We start from the raw sequence: 19,441 nt of genomic DNA, 5'->3' as shown, positions 1-19,441 counted from the left end.
TAGGGCTGGGTAAAAAATATCGATATCATCGATTCTCTCGATTCTCATTTTTACGGAACGATATTGATTCTTAAATCCCAAGAATCGATCAGTCTAGAGTTAATGGAGTTAATGGATGGAACATTGAAGCACACCTTCCTTGGTACTTTTAATATGAAACAAAGTCTCAGATTTAAAATTTTGTCCATTGTATTGCAGTATTCAAACAATAAATGCCGTTTTGGCGCTGTTTAATGTGGAGTGACAGATCGCTTTAGCGCCTCAGTTCAACAGATGCGGCAGCGCGAGGCGCACGTGAACTGATCATCTCCTCCACATTATTACCAGTTTCAGCACAAAATAAACATGACTAAACATTCAAAGGTAAGTTAAAAGAAAGAGTACACCTTTACAATCCGTATCTTGTATCAAGTAATCGCTCCATCAGTGTTTCAGCCGCGCAAAGAAGTCAATATAACGTCTTGTAAACAATGTCACGTAACGTCACATTTACCTCAGAAAAACATATTCGGTGACCATAAACTCATTAGTCAGCCAGAAAACTAAACTGTAGAGAGGGGCATTTTATATATATATATATATATATATAAACGAATTGAAGTAGAAATATTATGTAATTGTAACTTTATTATTTAAAAAACTTCATTAAGTGTAATTTTAACAAATCAATCAATTTTAACCTTCAGTATTATAGTAATGTAGTAGCAGCTGACTCTCATATATATTTTACAGCATTAGTTGAGAGATTTTTTTCCATGAGAAAATTTGGCATGTACTGTACCTGATATATATCCAAAATAATCGATATTGAATTGAATCGAATCGGTAATCGAATTGAATCGCAAGCTTGTGAAAGAGAATCAAATTGAATCGTGAAATTTGTGTCAAAACCCAGCCCTATAAATTAGCATGCAATGTGTTTGTTTTATAAAGCAGCCCTGGTGGGGGAAAAAAACAGCTGAACCCAGCCTAAACTAGTTGGCTGTTTTTAGCTAGTCTTCCAGCTTGGTCATAGCTGGTTTGCAGGCTAGTTTTAACCACTTCTTTAACAGGTCAAGATGGGGAAACTAGCTGACCAACCAGCTAAAATCAGCTGAACGGCAGCTTGGCCAGGCTGGGAGACCAGCTAAAACCAGCTACTTCCATCTTAGCCTGGTTTTAGCCGGGAGGGTTCTTAAATGACTAATAAAATCAGAAGACAGAAGCTTCCCTAACAATGTTGGTGATACTCATAAATGCTTCAGTTTCTAAAGAAGCAACAGCAATCCTCGTTCTGTTCTCAATTTTCATCCCTGGAGCTGAACATACCAATCATTTATGGCTCCTTCTCACTTCCTGGCAGATCCAATCGGGCAAAACAACACAAACACAGATTCCACTCTCTCCACAGCAAAAGAGGCTGAACAAATTAGAGCGCAGAAGCGATGCATAAGGTCCTGGCCTTTGGCCATGCTAATAAAGGGCAGGACCCGGGCCCTCATTTCCTCTGGGCTGCTTGGTGTTTTGCCCGCAGATGAATCAGATGGGGTCAAATCATTACAGCCAAAATGACACTCCAAGGAGTGTTTTGCTTCGTTCATTCATCAAAGACGAACAAAAGGTGAGAGCATTCACTTTGTCGGAACCGTGGAAAGACGGACGAAGAAAGAGGGATGTTTTAAAAGAGAGCACAGCTGGCCAGAGAGACATCATGTCTTCCCCTCTTGGCAGTCTATATAGTGTCTGAGCGAAGATGCAGTTGGAATTTATTTACAAAGACCTGCCAAGCATCTCTCCACCTGCCAAAATAGTGCTCCCGCTGTCACAAGTGTCAATGAAATGGCTCTTTATTTGGCTAAGACTAATTGAGACACAAGCATCAGATGTGGACCACGCTCGGGATTCTGTATTGAGTCCGCTGGGCAGATGTACCGCATCTCTCCTCGTCTCCAACATCTCTTTGTCCACTAAATCAATAGCCCTCAGTGATGCACCGCTGACAATAACACCATCCTTTCAAACCGAGAGCTTTCATTATTCCCATTCCCACTTCTATAAGTGCCTGAGCTTTTCAGATGCTTTCCGTAAAATTATTTTCAAGGTAAGCCAAAAATAGTCGAGAGCAGGCCAGAGTGCTCGTCGTGCTTTGAAAGGACCACAGCTGTGGGGGGAAAAAAAAAAGTTTTTCCGCTTTGGGCATAATTAGGTGTGTTTTATTCTAAGTGCTTTAATCTTGGATATCTAATGCAAATCTATTAAACTCTGGCCAAAGGTGCTGTATGTAGCCAGTAGACAATGAACCACCAATTTATCAAAAACTTGTGTTCTCAGAGCTGTAGTTTAGCAGTTAGCGCACAACCTTCAGATATTGAGCTGTGGTGCACATGCGGAAGGTTTAAATTCGGCTTGAGTCCTGATGAATCTCTGGATGAACCTCAATAAACCTTTTCAAAACAAGCCCAGGTCACATTTCCTAACAAAATTCAAAGAGTACAAAAAAATATATATATATTTTGCATGAACAAAATGAAGACTGTGTTTAGGACCATTCCGTTTCATGACAATTCAGCTCATTTACACCCTCAGATTTCCACACTGAATGTGTAGTTTCCAACGAATATTTTATTTCAGGGAAAAAGTTATTGAATGAAAATGCTGCTTGATGTAACACAATTACAGGCAACCTGAACAACTGGTTTTCCTACTTGGAAAAGTGAATGGAACACAAATAAATACTACAGTACAAAACGTTTAAAAAAAATGCAAACAAGGCAGCTTAAGGTAGGTTGATTTCAGCAATAATTCTAAAATAATATTCTAAAATAATACAGCACATGAAACACATTCCTAATACTATAGTGTGAAATTATAGCTTTTTGGGGGATAAAACTTTAGATTTTATCTCAAAATCAAAACATAATGAGGCCTTGGAATTTTTTTTTTTGTATTGTGACATTATTTTGAATTCAAACTAAACATTCCTATTGGTATTACTATAAAGCAGCTTTTTTTAAAGTGAGCATTTCAGAGTAAGCTACAGGGGGTGTGGAGAATGGCGATAAATTCACCAAGAAAAACACATTTTTATTTAAAGAGAACTGAAATGACTACTAATTAGGGACGCACGATATTGGATTTTTGCCGATATCCGATATGCAGATATTTTTCAACTCATTTTGGTCGATAGCCGATACCGATATATTTCCTTTTGTTTGGAAACAACACCAGGTCTCTCCTGTGCAGAGATTATAAACAAATTATTTTTAATTATGCTTAGTTTTTAACAAAAAAGAATTTGTTAGTATTAAATAAACAATTAATGAAGTTCTTTTATAATGAGAGTACACTGAAAGTTGAAAATAACTACAAATCAATCAATGCATTTTTTTTCTCAGACAAATGCAGTGATAACCTTAATATTTTATTTGAAGATTTAACATTTTGTAGATGGTCTAAAGCAAAGGAGTTGTAAAAACTCTAACAAATGTTTTAGAGGTCCTTGTATTTATGTTTTCATAATCCGTTTGAAAAAAAAAAAGCATATTACACATTAATGAATATATCTGTACATTTAAAATTATTTAATTTATAAGTGTCATGTTTGATTTTTATTCATGTAAGCTATAGCTTCTGACCTTTAAATCAAAGCATACTCGTGATTACGATATTGGATTTTTGCCGATATCCGATATGCAGATATTTTTCAACTCATTTTGGTCGATAGCCGATGCCGATGCCGATATATTTCCTTTTGTTAGGAAACAACACCAGGTCTCTCCTGTGCAGAGGAGATATTTTTAATATATGCTTAGTTTTTTTTTTGCATCCCTACTACTAATAAAAGGCAAAAAAACTCTCACAATTACCCATTTGATCATATGGGAAAAAGAAAAGATTAATCCAATAAATCTGATTTTTTTTTTTTTTTTCAACTGCAGTGCATATATGCAATTTTGATCAAATAAATGCAGCCTTAGGGAGCATAACAGACTATAGTCTTCATAGTAATGTGTGTTGTACTATCACTTTATTTACGCAAACATGCTTTGTGAGTTTCACCCACAGAAGGATAAGAGTAGAAAATGAGTTGAGGACACAAGGCTCTGTGTGTCTCCAGGCTTCATGAGATACACCCATCCAAAACATTCCCACTAATCCTAAAAAATAAAACTAGCTGCTCAAGGAAATAAGAGAATTCACACCAGCTGCAGGTGTAAATGAGAGCACTACTATTCCAACGGAGCTCATCAAACTCTCCATGTTTAAGAAACTCAATTCACAGAAGGCTTTAAGTTGCCAGACAGAAGACAGAAACGAGCGAGTGTGTGTGTGTGTGTGTGTGTGTGTGTGTGTGTGTGTGAATGTAACAGTGATAGATGAGGTACACATGTTTGCGAGTGTGTTGTACCACCTGTCTTTGTTCCCACACACCAGCAGGTGAGGGTGGCTGTCTCTCAGGTTGACGCAGGTGAAGTCTCCCGCCGAGTTCCCCACGGTCAGCTCGCACTGGCTGGTCTCCAGGCTGTACACCTGAATCTGAGCAGAAAGGACGATTGCTCCTGGTGAGATGGAAAGATTGTAAAACTAGCAGGATTGTGCCGTAACACCTGCTTGCATACACAGATACCAGATAACACATTTCACAAGTCTTGCACGCCTTCTTATGAACTTCTAACACACTTTAAACATTTCAGGTACACAGTCAGTTCAAAACATCAGAAGCAACCTGTTTAACTGGCATTTTAGCATGTAAATGCTGCTCAATATGCAGATGCTTTTATCTAAAGGGACTTGAAGTTCTCAGTTAAAGGGACCTCTGAATTGATAAGTGCACAGATAATTGATAAGTTTGGGGTCAGTAAGATTTTAAAAAAAAATTAATACTTTTATTCAACAAAGATGTATTAAACTCATTAAAAGTGACAGTAAGTACTTTTACATTTATATTTCAAATAAATGCTATTCTTTTTAGACTTTTACTGATCAAAGGACCCTGAAAAAAAAAATTATTATGGTTTCCACAGCTATAATGGGTCATAATAAGAAGAAATGTTTCTTGAGCAGCAAATCAGCATATTAAAATGATTTCCGGAGGATCATGTGACACTGAAAACTGGAGTAATGATGCTGAAAATTCAGCTTTGCATCACAGGAATAAATTGCATTTTAAAATATATTACAATAGCAAACAGCTCTTTTAAATTGTAATAATATTTCACAATATTACTGTTTTTACTGTATTTTTAATCAAATAATTGCAGCCTTGGTGAGCATAAAAGACTTTGTTTGAAAATATTAAAAACTTTTGAACAGTAGTGTACTTCTATTTTAGCTAAAGCTGTCATTTACATCAACACTTGGCCAATCAAGTTAATCGTTAGTTCATTGATCATGTCAAAATAAACAAAATACACCATGCTATTGAAACTGCATTTAGCTTTGCCTTGGAAATGAGCAAATACATGATTACAGGGCTGCATACATCTCATAAACTACCTATTTATCAAAACAGGAAAAGATCATGTAAAATTATTTTAAAATGATCTAATTAATATGCATGATCTAAGCCTTTGCGATTTTGTGATGTCATAATAAGCACCAAAGTGCTGTGTTAAAATATGCAAAGTGACAAACCACATATATATGGATGCAAAAATATAAATAGGATATAAAACATTAAAAGCAAAGTGAAAATATAGTAGGGCAGTGCTTCAGTTAGCATTTTTTCTTAATTGATGCGTTTCCTGTATGGCAAATGTCACAACAGGCACCAAGGCTCAATTTTAGGTTCGCTTAAATTTTAGTTTTATTTTTTTAAATAATTTTTTTTAAGTTGTTTTTTAAACTTATTTAATTAAATATTTTTTATTACATTTTATTTTATAAAAACAAAAGTCTGTGTCACTAAAAAAGTTCATGTTTATAACGCTATAATATTATCAAAATTGTAATTCTTACAATATTGCATTGATATTTTAGAGCAGTTGCCTACCTTCTAATAACTTGTGTGCATTCATATAATTTTCTACAGTTCAGTTCATTAAGAAGCAGGTCTTCTAAACTGCAAACTCTGACATGGACTTCCACCTCACTTTATCAATCAAACTTTTCTGCAGACACAGAGAAGCAAAGTGTTCAATAATTGATTATGAGCCCATTGTACCCACAATCCAGGTGCTTTAAAACCTCTGAAGCTCTTGGTCAATTCACTCACATTAAACGCCATCTCTGAGGTAATTCAGTCCTAAAAAAAGAGATTGGTTAACTGATTGCATCAGCTGCCATTTAAACAGTGAGCAAAGGAAAGACAACGACACGGGCCAAATTGGACGCGAATTATTGAGGCAACAGATAGAGATGTTAAACAAAAGAGAGAGAAGAGAGAAGAACTGCATGATGTCAGATTTGAGCTCATGCCAGCTGTTTAGTGCCTCCAGTTTGGGCCAGACACACTTAATTGCGAGCCACCGCGCTGCCAGCCAAAATCCTTGAGAGGACCCAAAAATTACAGCCAACCGGAGTTTGTCATCAAGACACGAGAAAAGCTTCCAATATGTAAAGCTACAATATGTAAAGACTTGAGGAGGAAAGCTGATTAGAATGAAGCGGCGATGAGTGCATATGTCACTTGCGAGAAGACAGACTACTGGGATTATGTTTGGGATTTATTCATCATTACGGGATTCAGGAGGTTATAAAGGCGTTTACACAAGTAAACAATGATTTAGCTGCTGCGCTGAGGTTGAGCATATTTCACAAATAGCATTTTCATACACACATCACCACCTTTACTTGTATCAAGATGAAACTCTGACATGTGAAAATACTCAATTTTCACTTTATTAAAATGTACATTACTTTTCAAATATTTGGGGCCAGATTTTATTTTTGGAAAGAAATTAATACTTTTCAGCAATGACACATTATATTGATCAATGGTGAGAGTAAAGACATTTATAATGTTACAAAAAAAATTTTTTTTTTCAAATAAATGCTGTTCTTTTGGATTTTCTATCAAGCCCTTCTATCAAATAAACCTGAAAAAAAAAATCTATCACGGTTTCAAATGTTTTCAAATTCCATAATAACAAGAAACCACTAAATTAGAAATAAATTTTTTTTTAAATATATTACACTACAAAACAGTTATTTTAAATTGCAACAGTAATATTTGTAACAATTAGTGCTGTCAAACGATTAATCGCGATTAACCGCATCCAAAATAAAAGTTTTTGTTTACATAATATGTGTGTGCACTGTGTATATTTATTATGTGTATATAAATACACACACATACAGTATATATTTTGAAAATATTTACATGTATAATTTATATTATATATAAATATATTTAATATACAAATATAAAAAATGTTCTTAAATATATACATGCATGTGTATTTATATATACATAATAAATATACACAGTACACACTCATATATTATGTAAACAAAAACTTTTATTTAGAAAGTGATTAATCGCGATTAATCGTTTGACAGCACTAGTAATAATATTTTATAATAATATTTAATAAAGATTTTACTGTATTTTTTTTATCAAATAAATGTCAAAACAACAAAAATCTTACCCCAAACCTTTGAACGACAGTGTATTAAAAAAATACATTTGGTATTTAAAATTTTCTAGAATAAGTATGTTTTGTATTGTGGCTTTATTCCAGTTTCTTATTAAATTTAAAAATAACTGTATAATTAAATCTGCACAAATTTGCATGTAATACCAACAAAAGTGGCATATACTTTTGTTGTTTTAATATCCACAAAAAAAAAAAACTTTTTATTTATTTATTTTATTATTATTATTATTTGTTTTTTATGTTTTTGTGACCAATAACTTTGTGGTTGGAAATCATCACAGATCTCTGTAAACAGGTTAAAAATGTAATTAATAAAAACCTTTGACAAATACTACAAATAATTTTTAAAAAAATCTTTAAAAAAAACAAAATAATTTTTTTATAAATAATTAAATAAATAAATAAAATAAAAAATAATGTCAAAATCTAAAATAAAATGTTGGTCCCTATTATGACGCATTTGTCATATGAGCAAAACACTTTTGAGAAACGATAACCAATGCACTTTGTTTACTGGATAAAAGTGATGAATTAAAATAGTTGGCTATTCAACAATAGTTGGATATTTTCTGAAATGTTGGTCGTCAACAGACTTTACTCCGTAGAAACCAAAACTCTCAAATACAACTAAAATCGTCATTTACTCCTGTAATGTGTCCCTTCATATTCTGTATAAATGTAGATTTTCAAGCCCGTATTTCTTGTTGAACAGATTCATCCTGATCTCACGATACACTGCTCTACGTCTCTGAATTTCAGCACCTGGAGATGCAACAGTGTGCCACATTTTCACCAGCCTATCTGGCTGTTAAACATGAAAGTGGCGCCTCAGGGTTTGCCAGCATGATCTGCGCGTGGAGTGTGTGTGTGTCTGGGTCAGCGCTTCAAACACACACTGTGATGCACATACACAACAGATGCCCAGAGCTTCCAGTCCTCCAACTTAAAAACAAAGACGATGACAACAGAAAGCTGAAATAACACAAATAACTCCCACATACACTAAATAAAGCAGCTAGAGAAAAACAAACCAGATTAAAAGCATCTAGACACTAGCCATCTTGGTAAAAACTGCTGAGATCCCAATCTCATCCTAATTATTGTATGTAATCACAGATGCGCATTGATAATAATAGTAATTCAAAGTCCGAATGGTGCTCAAGTTCAAAAATAAACACCAACTGCATGCTATGACTCACTCGGTTACCTCACAGACAGTGAACTCCGTTTTGGACAAGTTTTAATGAGGCATATGTCTTCTCCTTTAATAACACACAAACACCTTGGATTCACCAGCGTCGGGGTTCTGGCACATCTGACTTTCCTCTCGCAGTTTGAAAATCCTGTCAACATGCATGACATCACACAGACGGGAAAGGTGCTAATCATGAATTGGTAGAATGGAAACTCGCAGAGGAGTGACACAACATGAAACAAAGAGTATGATTCCTGCAAAATGTGCTGCAAGATACAGTGCTAAGATCCTAGAAAGAATAAAGACAGATGCATCAAATCAAAGTGAGGCTAACAGTTTCACTTTCTAAAGTAAAATGATGATAAAGATCGGTGGAAAACAACACATAAGCAGTTGTTTTCTTGTTAGACGAGGGTTGAAAACATAAAGGTACCGTGATATTAACATACACTGTTCAAAAGCTTGGGGTTGATAAGATTATGCTAGTCAAGGCTGCATTTATTTGATGAAAAAAATGCAGTAAAAACAATAATATTGTGAAATATTATTTCAACTTAAAACAAATGTTTTCCATTGTAATATATTTTAAAATGTAATTTATTCCTGTGATGCAAAGCTAAATATATTCAGTAGGCATTACTCCATGATCCTTTAGAAATCATTCTGTGTAATATTTCCATATTCTGATTTGCTAAGAAACACTTCTTATTATTGAAAACAGTTGTGCTGCTTCATATTTTTTGTGATTTTATGATTCTTTGTTGACCAGAAAATTCAAAGCAAGAGCATTTATTTGCATTCAATTACTTTTATAACATTATGAATGTCTTTAATGTCAGATTAATTATTTATTACTTATTTATTTCTTTTCAAAAAATCATACCGACCTTTGAATATAACTAGTTTTTAAATTATATGTAGTAAAAATATATGTAGTAATGTAGTAAATGATATGTAGTAATGTAGTAAATTATATGTAGTAAAATCGTTGTTACAATTGTAATAAAATGATATCCCTTTTAAGTATCTGAATTCTAAAATTTTACAAAATAAATTAAATTAAAATTCTAAAAGTAAACCAGCCTAAGTTGGTTTGCTGGTTCTAGTTGGTCAGCTGGTCAAGCGGGTCTGTTGGCTGGCTTTACAGATGTTTTTGGAGACCAGCTTAAACCAGCTAAGACCAGCAAACCAGTTTAGGCTGGTACAAACAGTTTTCTCAGCAGGGAGTAAAATCCATATGCTAAAACATTTTTCTTGCTATGATTTCATTTTTATTCTTAACCTTTTCTTATATTCTTATAACAACAAGTTTCTATTATGTCAATGTATTTTCAAATAGAAAAAATAAATATTCAGACATAGCAATTAACTGCCTATGTACTGCAAGTATGTGACAAAAAAAGCAGCACTATTTTCTTAGGCCATGCAAAAATGTGTTTTCCAAAAATCAGTGCAACAAGAGATATTCTTGTAACACCGCCCATTAAATAAGAAGTGAAACAAGACAGTCCAGCAGAGCCTGACTTTGACAAACTGTCCTGTCGTTCAAACTCTCGGTTGCCTCTAAACAGCCGCTCCAGTGCCCGTTTGGTTAATGAGAGTGTTTAAATGAGGGTGATGTCAGTGGAGAAGCAGAGCCAAAGCATTGTGTGATACAACAGGACACCATCTGCATCCATCTATCAAGCACTCATCTGATTACTGTCGACATCTACGCCTGTCGCTTCACTGAAAACCTACCAGCCTCGCCTGAGTAAACCCATCCCTCCCCCTCGAGCGCTGATCTGCCCCCAGACACGAGCGCAGACTATTTAAACACTTGCATAAATACGCTGGGGACTTGCCATGAAGGCTATTGTGATTTGGAGAGGTTTATTTTAAGGTCTATTTCACATGATAGTTGAGCTTTTAATCAGGAGAGTATGAGTACAAGATTGCACCGGCTCAAACTCAAAGCTCTGGAGAAACTTTGCACTAGGGTCGCTATTGTTAATCAAAACTAAAAACATTTTAATTACTTAATTATTTTATTAACTCTTATTTATGAATAATTATCATTTATAATCATAATTCTAATCATTAATAACTTATTATTTATTAGTATTATTTTATTTCAGCAAGTGCTATTTTAACATAACATTGTAACATCTCAAAGTAACATTGAGATACTATTATAGTTTTTGTTAATATATTGATTTGGATTTTATTTTTACATTTCATGCTTTCCTGTTCATTTTAGTTATAGTTTTAGTAATTTTGTTTAGTAATTTTAGTCGTTTTTGTCTTTTTTATTAGTTTTTGTTGATTTTAAATATGTCTATATATTTTTTATTTCCGTTCTAGTTTTACTTATTTTACATTAAGCTAAACGAAATGAAAATGAGATATGTTGCCTTGGAAACTAGCTGAAATAGAAAGTTTATTTTTTATATTTTATTTCAGTTTCCATTTATTTTATTTCAAGTAATTACATTTTTTATGGTTTTAGTTAACTATAATAATAACCCTAATTTCTGTCATGACAACTCTCGGAGGGATGTACATGGTAATGTACATGACAATTAGGGCTGAACGATTTTGGAAAATAATCTAATTGCGATTTTTTTTTACCAATATTGCGATTGCGATTTAATATGCAATTATTTTTTAAAGCTCTTTATGTTCTGTATTATTCAACAAAGACAAGCTAACTAATCATATATTTGAATGTTGAGCAGCGAGCTCATTGGCTACCGATACAGGAGAGAACCAATCAGCTGTGCCATGTGATGATGTCATTAGGTCAGATTGAGTTAGACCTATCGGATTGCGCCATCTAGAGTTTCATGCCAAAACTCTATTTCAGCTAGCTGCCAAGGAAACATTTCTCATTTTTGATTAAAGTACTAAAATAACTAAAACTAAAAGGTAATAAAAAACTATGTAGATATATTTTAATTGCAATATATACACATTTTAATAACAATAAAATTAAAAACAGAAAATATAAAAATTACATGCAATTCAAAATATTAACAAAAACTATAATAGTACATACTAAAATAACGCTGATTTGCATTATCTATGGCCTCTAAATGAATCTCTGAGCTTCACATGCCAGACTTAGAAACAAACTAGGGACTCTTAGGAGCACTGGGACCCCAGGTTGGGTTAATTAAGTAACAGGTTTATTCCTAAGATAACAACAACTTTTTATTTATGGTGACTTTGGGAATAAGGTCACACTGAACTTCACTGGTGGGCTCAATTTATGTAAACATCAGTGATCGGCCACATGAGATCACCAGACCGCACTTGTTGACATCATGCGGTGGTGTGGCTTTAGTGGTTAAAGATCTCAGCTGGTAAGCCAAAAAACTGTAGCGACAAAACTCATGAGGGATGAGCCATAAAATATCACCTCTGTGCCCTTGAGCAACGCTCTAAACCGCAGCTTACTCCCCAGTGACCCTGTAATAATGTACTGTTATTCACGTTAGATAAAGTCATCTGCTAATACATCATGCAATATAGTTTTGCACAATTAAAAGATGAGATGTGTTATGTCTGTGCCACCAAAAATGGAATTGTGATCCGTTTGTTTGAGCAGCCTGACTAGGCTGAATATAACTCAATGGATGGAGTTTAGGAGGTACCTTGTCTAACCAACGGAAAAATGTTTGGAACTTCATAGAAATGTGAAATTAGTCATGATTTCTACTATTCTGTCAGCTTGAAGGTCAAGTGCAATCAACAACAAGTCAACAAAGTGTATATTTCACCACTATCATTTGCTGAAATGCACCATCACATCTGAAGAGCTTGAAAAGGTAAGCCTCAAAAATGTATTTTATATAAATTCAACAACAAAAATAATCTAATTAAATGTTGTTTCAGAGATTACTCTAGTAAGAGACTGCTTAAAATAATCAAATCTTGAAAACCCTAATGTCTATTCTGATGCATAAATTGACCAATCAGAATGGATATGCAAATGATGCAACACAAAAGGCAGCTGAAAACGGGAAATGGAGAAAGAAATTTAATTTGCCTCCTTCCGTATAAATAGCCAATCATTTATCAGAAGTGGTCTCTCTAATCTGTATATGGAAATGCAAGATTTCTTATATAGACCATAAGATATTCAACAGGAAAAATGTATGGCAGGGCTTGATTTAATTTATTAGATATTCACTGGATTATGAAAATTGGGCATTGCATACCCGAGTGGTATTGAAAAATAAGAGTGCTTGGTGACGTCAGACAACATAATAAAGTCGTTTTGAAATGATGCACAGTTGAGCACAATAAGACCAGAAACGTTTTGATGTGAGAGATCTTTTATAGCATTCTTACCAGACAGGGAAATCTATTAATTTGAAGGGAAATCTATTATTAATAATAATAATATGGGTTGGTAAGATTTTTAAAATGTTTTTCAAGTAAGTCTCTTTTGCTCATCAAGGCTGCATTTACAGTTAAAACAGTAATTTTGTGAAATATAATTACCATTTAAATTAACGGTTTTCTATTGCGATATATTTTAAAATGCAATTTATTCCTGTGATTCAGTCTTCAGTGTCACATGATCCTTCGGAACTCAATCTAATGTGCTAATTTGCTGCTAAAGAAGCATTTGATATTTTTAGCAATGTTGAAAACAGTTGTGCTAAATAATATTTTTTGTGCATACTGTCCTTTCAGGATTCTTTGATGAATAGAAAGTTCAAAAGAACAGGATTTATTTGAAATACAAAGCTTTTGCAACATTATAAATGTCTTTTCTGTCAATCTGTGTATTATTATAATTATTTCTTTACTATTGCTATTATTTATTACATTGCACAAAAGTGCACCATGAGTAGGGCTGCACGATTAATCGAATGCGATTGTCATGCGCATTTTGATAGTAATGCCGGGTTCTGTAATCAGCAGGAAATCATCATCACGTGCTTTCAGATGGAGCAGCATTTACTACACATAGCCGTAGTTCACTGACAAGTAACGCAAAAAATCGCAGACGATTTTATTGCGCGATTCTGAAATCGAAGAAATCGTTCGCGATAATGACAGCTGTTTGTGTTTGAAGTAAATCCTTCTGTGAGATGATGTGGCTTCTTACACAGAATAAGGCACGCAACATATTTCATAGTATTTAAGCAGTGATAAAGGCATTGCATTATAAATATACTTTATTTTAATGAAAATTATAATAATAAGAACTCAGATAAACCGTATATTGCCGTAGTCGTGTGTTTATTAGTCATGTTGAATCAATGAAAGCAGTTGAATCTTCTGTTTATCCAGCTACCGCTATAGGCATTTTCTGGGTTTCTTCTGCGAGGCGTATTTGGAGTTTCAGCGCGAGAGCGCCCTCTGGCCTTTGGATGGAGATTTACTGCTGATCACAGAACCGTGCTTCACTGAAAGATACGCATGACAATCGCAGCTTCTGTCGAATCGCGATCTCGATTCCATTTCGATTTATCGTGCAGCCCTAACCATGAGTTTGTACAGATACTTTGTTTCCCCACGTCGTTCATGCCCCATCCGTAGCTCTTGATCCCCAGAGTGGCTCTGCCGGGTGACACGTCCACACAGGTCACTGGATGGCCGTATACAGAGTAAAGAACTCTTGGTTCCTGTTCTTCATTCCATCTGGAGTCCAGCATGTAAACACTCTCATCTGCCCACGATGTGACCAAAGGGAAGTCCCGCCTCCCTGGTACCACCAATATCCCATCTACCTGCAAAACACAGTGTCTATGATCAATACATGATTGGTTTGTGGCTATGCACTATTCTGCAGGAGTTGTGGATGCAATAAACAGCTTGAATCTATGGAATGCCTGGTGCTAAAATCGCCCACATGCATGACTCATTTTGTCAACTGTTACTATGGTTGGCATCTGCTCTGCTCGTCTCCGATTAAACTTACAGGCTTTGGTAACTGAAGGAGACCTGTGATCTCCAGTAGCCATGCTCATCTGGGGTGTCCACCCGCACATCCGGTCCTGACGCAGAGGCCACAGCCGGACTGTCGGGGCTTAGATCCAGAGCATGAACCCTCTGGAGGTGCTGGTACTGATGAATAGGCTCAAGACCAGTTTCAGAGCTCCACACATCTACACAGCCTCAACATACATGTCAAAATTCTCTCATTAATGCATTAACTAACATTAAAGGGACAGTTCACCCAAAAATGAAAATTCTATCATCATTTACTCACCCTATATTGTTCCAAACCTTTAAGACATTAGTTAATCGATCACTTTATATGATGAACAGATTTAATTTAGGCCTTTTACTTACATCTAAACAAGTATTGAAGCACATACAAACCACTGAACCAAGAACCAATGGTTTGTTCTAGCATGTGACGCAAACACAATGCTTCTGAAGGATTTCACATTGTTAGTTCTTGTTATCTGGTGAACTTAAACAAATAGTAACAAATGGAACCTTAATTTAAAGTGATACTGATTTTTTTAAAAGAAAGAAAGAAAGAAAGAAAGAAAGAAAATGTGTCCTTCAGCAAAAAAGTTGGTTAAAAAAAAACACAAATCTCCTGCCATTCTCATAAAAGCGGCTGTGACTATGGTCTTATTGACGCGTACGTGACTAACGTAAGGAGCAGGGGTTTCGTCTCTGATGGAATGTGTGGGGTGCAGGTAAGATTTGTCCCAGTGAAGCGTGTCCCACAGGTGTAGCTGTATAGAACAGATGCACACAATGATTATGTGATACATAGTGTTTGGATAATTGAAAAAATACACCTTATTAATTATATGTGCCTTAGTAACACATACCCAGCAATTACAAGACCAGCACAGGAACTGACTTCACACAAGACCTTTCCTAACTCATACTGCAGGTGGCGAATGAACTCAACACGATTCTGTTAATTAAAAAGGCGTAAAAATATTATTTTAAGCAAGTAAGTACATTTTATTTATAGAGCACATTTAAATTCAGCTTACGCTGACCAAAGTGCTGTACAAAAATTCTAAAATACAATAAAATATAAAATAAAATAAAAATAAATAAATAAATCAAAAATAACAGTAATAATAAAGTTAATAGTCAGGAAAGGCTATAGAAGGAGCACTCTTAATGTCAGGTGGCAACTGATTCCATAACCGTGGAGCAGCAACTGCAAAGGGTCTGCCACCTTTTAATTTAAGAAGTGATCGTGGGACAGGTAAGAGAGCTTTACTGGCAGACCTGAGGGACTTTGGAGCTGAATTCAAATGAATAAAATCAGAAATGTAAGATGGAGCCTGTCCATTAAGAGCTTTAAAAGCAACAAAATTTTGAACTGAATTCTAAAAAAGACAGGAAGACAATGAAGAGAAGCTAAAAAATTAGAGTGATTTGGTCAGGTTTTACGTTTTCAAGTAACTACCTATAGAATTTCTGGTTTTGGAAGGACCAAAAATTTTCACTTCAGTTTTCTCATTGTTAAACTGGAGAAAATTATTTGCCATCCAGCTTTTAACATCCTCAAGGCAGTGCATAAGAGGCTGCAGAGAATCTCTAGATTTTATTGGAAGGTACATCTGAGAATCATCAGCAAAGAAATGAAAAGAAATGTTATATTTCCTAATGATATTACAGAGCGGAAGCATTAAAGAGAAACGGCCCCAAAATAGACCCCTGAGGAACCCCACAAGAGAGGGAGAAAGAAGATGAGAATAAATTTTTAGATGAGAATTAATTTAATACAAATTACTTTTGCATCTCAGATTTTTATATTTTACATATTTTTTTACTTATTTTAGATAACTTTTAATTGTATATTTTATATTATTTTAAAAGTCATAATCAAGTCATAAATTCATTGAACATAAAAATAAAGTAAGTGACGTGACATGTGGCCAAGTATGGTGACCCATACTCGGAATTAGTGCTCTGCATTTAACCCATCCAAAGTGCACACACACAGCAGTGAACACACACACACACACCGTGAACACACACCCGGAGCAGTGGGCAGCCATTTATGCTGCGGCGCCCGGGGAGCAGTTGGGGGTTCGGTGTCTTGCTCAAGGGCACCTCAGTCGTGGTATTGAAGGATGAAGAGAGCGCTGTACATTCACTCCCCCCACCTACAATCCCTGCCGGTACGAGACTCGAACCCGCAACCTTTGGGTTATGAGTCCAACTCTCTAACCATTAGGCCACGACTTCCCAACAGTCCTATTGTGATACATTTTCCTGTTTAGGAATGATCAAGACTCAAAATAAACATGCAAACATGGTTGCTTTTTTTCCTGGGATTGTAAAGGCATGGTGCTTACCTTCCAGTTTGACTCAGTGTTGCAGCAGTCTCTTGTGCTCTTCCAGCAGGGGGAGTCAGAGATACCTGCCCCATTGTGATAACCTTCCTCCAGGCACAATCTATGCCACAGGACCTCATCCTCAGCCAGCACCTTCCAGGATTTAGACACCTGGAACAAAAGAAATGAAGAGAATATTAACCATTGTACTTCAAGCACCATAAAATAAAAATAGCACCTGAAAATCACTGTAGAATAGAATAGAATAGAAAAGAAAATTATTATGCACTCAATACATATTTACCTGAGCACATCGTCCTAGATCCGTTCTGCCCAGGAAGTGGAAAATCTTGAGCGCCAGTTCATAAGGCAGCTCCACATCAAAGAATGGGATGTCATTCACCTCATTCTAAACACATTATATCCGGGGGGGTGTCTGTGTTGTTGAGCGCCTCGCTCCAGGGAGCGCGTTTCCTGCTCGATTCTGTCCAGCAGAGGACTGCTTCTGCCGTCCAACAAACCCTAGGCGATCGACACGTACTGCGGCTGGTCCTTTGGTGTTGGCTGAGTCTGCTGTGACGAATTGCTTTGTTTCTCCCAAAAGCTCGTGCTTTGGTGAAGAGATGAGCTGTCTTTATTGGGATGCCCAAAATAGCCCTCTTTGTCTTTATTTGATGTCTCGGTATGTTTCTTTAACTCCTGTTTCCATCGCTCTCGGAAGGCCGAAAGCTCGTCTTCTTCCATCCCCATTTAATCACGTTGCGTTTTCATTCATATTTACAGATGTTATACGCAAGTCTTGTGAGAACCCGCTGTTGCTATCAACACAAACAGCGATCCGACCGCGAAACGGCCTCGGCTGGAACATCGAGTTCACGCGGAAGCGTTCCGCATGTCGCCTATTCCTCACCCACCCAAACTAACAATTATTTACAACACAAGACAAAGGCTGTGTCTCAGACACTTGTGATCTGTCTACATAGACAGCATTTCGAACATCATCAGCGAACCCGCGATAACTATAATACATAAAACTGCCCGTCTGTAAGACAAACAATTATTAATTGTATAGAAAGGTTTGATACACAATATATTAGGCCTACGTTGTCTGTTCTGTTCTATTTATTCTATCTACTGTGATGCCCAAAATACATTACATCACTGATTAATAAGGTTTGAGACAAAGGCTTCAATAAAAAATTATCGGTTTATGGCTATCAGGGAATTATTTTGGATGAATGTATTCAGCATCACCTGCTTCTTCCATTTTGTTTATCACTTAATATTAGTCAGCATTATGAGATGTACAAAATGGTGTACATTTTTATTATAAATACTGACGAAATATATTATTATAACAATTCACAAATTTTATTTTATAGTGTATAGGCTGTATATATGGGTCAAAGACGAAAAGGGTGTTTCAAGCATCAAAAAAATAAAAGTGTAATACAGCTTTAAATGTAGGTTTTTTCCCATACATTAGAATGTGTCCTGTTTAACTTTATATTTTTCTGAACAAAGCTTAACAACGATCATGCATTTTTTTACCATGATTTACAGAAGACACCCACTAAAATGTCATTCAGTGTAACAATATTTATATACCAAAAAAATCTTGTTAGGCATATTTTAAACATGGCTCGTTTGATGACATATTAAAAGACTATAAGCATCACAGTGCAGCCCTCAAATACAAATTAACTTTAAATTTGAAATCTTTATAGTCTGCTAATGTCCTTCAAACCACTAGGTTTTACCTATTTGTCAGCAAGACGATTTTGAAGATAATGAAGAGAAGCTAAAAAATTTGAGTGATTTGGTCAGGTTTTACGTTTTCAAGTAACTACCTATAGAATTTCTGGTTTTGGAAGGACCAAAGATTTTCACTTCAGTTTTCTCATTGTTAAACTGGAGAAAAGTATTTCCCTTCCAGCTTTTAACATCCTCAAGGCAGTGCTTAAGAGGCTGCAGAGAATCTCTAGATTTTATTGGAAGGTACATCTGAGAATCATCAGCAAAGAAATGAAAAGAATGTACAGATTAAAGAGTAACGGCCCCAAAATAGACCCCTGAGGAACCCCACAAGAGAGGGAGAAAGAAGATGAGAATACATTTTTAGAAGATAATTAATTTAATACAAATTACTTTTGCATCTCAGATTTTTATATTTTACATAATTTTTTACTTTTGTTTATTTTACTTTTGTTTATTAATGTCCTTCAAACCACTAGGTTTTACCTATTTGTCAGCAAGACGTTTTTGTAGGGAGGTGAAAGTCAATTAAAATATAATAAAATTTAGTATGATCACATATTCTTTTTTGTATTTTAATAAGTACAAGTCACAATAAGTATATTGTTTCATTTTTACATAAATATATCTGTTACGCTGATTGACCATGGTTTGTT

At 35.2% G+C, this 19,441-nt stretch overlaps 1 pseudogene; it reads right to left on the bottom strand.

Annotated features, from left to right (window-relative positions):
• Positions 1–17,819, bottom strand: part of LOC107726728 (F-box/WD repeat-containing protein 8-like) — a 25,950-nt pseudogene extending 8,131 nt beyond the window's left edge.
• Between the last annotated feature and the right edge of the window lie 1,622 nt (positions 17,820–19,441).

Source organism: Sinocyclocheilus rhinocerous, unplaced genomic scaffold (assembly GCF_001515625.1).
Source record: "Sinocyclocheilus rhinocerous isolate Xijiao unplaced genomic scaffold, SAMN03320098_v1.1 scaffold1658, whole genome shotgun sequence".
Lineage (NCBI taxonomy): Eukaryota > Metazoa > Chordata > Actinopteri > Cypriniformes > Cyprinidae > Sinocyclocheilus > Sinocyclocheilus rhinocerous.
Note: the sequence above shows the minus strand (reverse complement) of the source record. Positions and strands in the feature narration are given on the sequence as shown.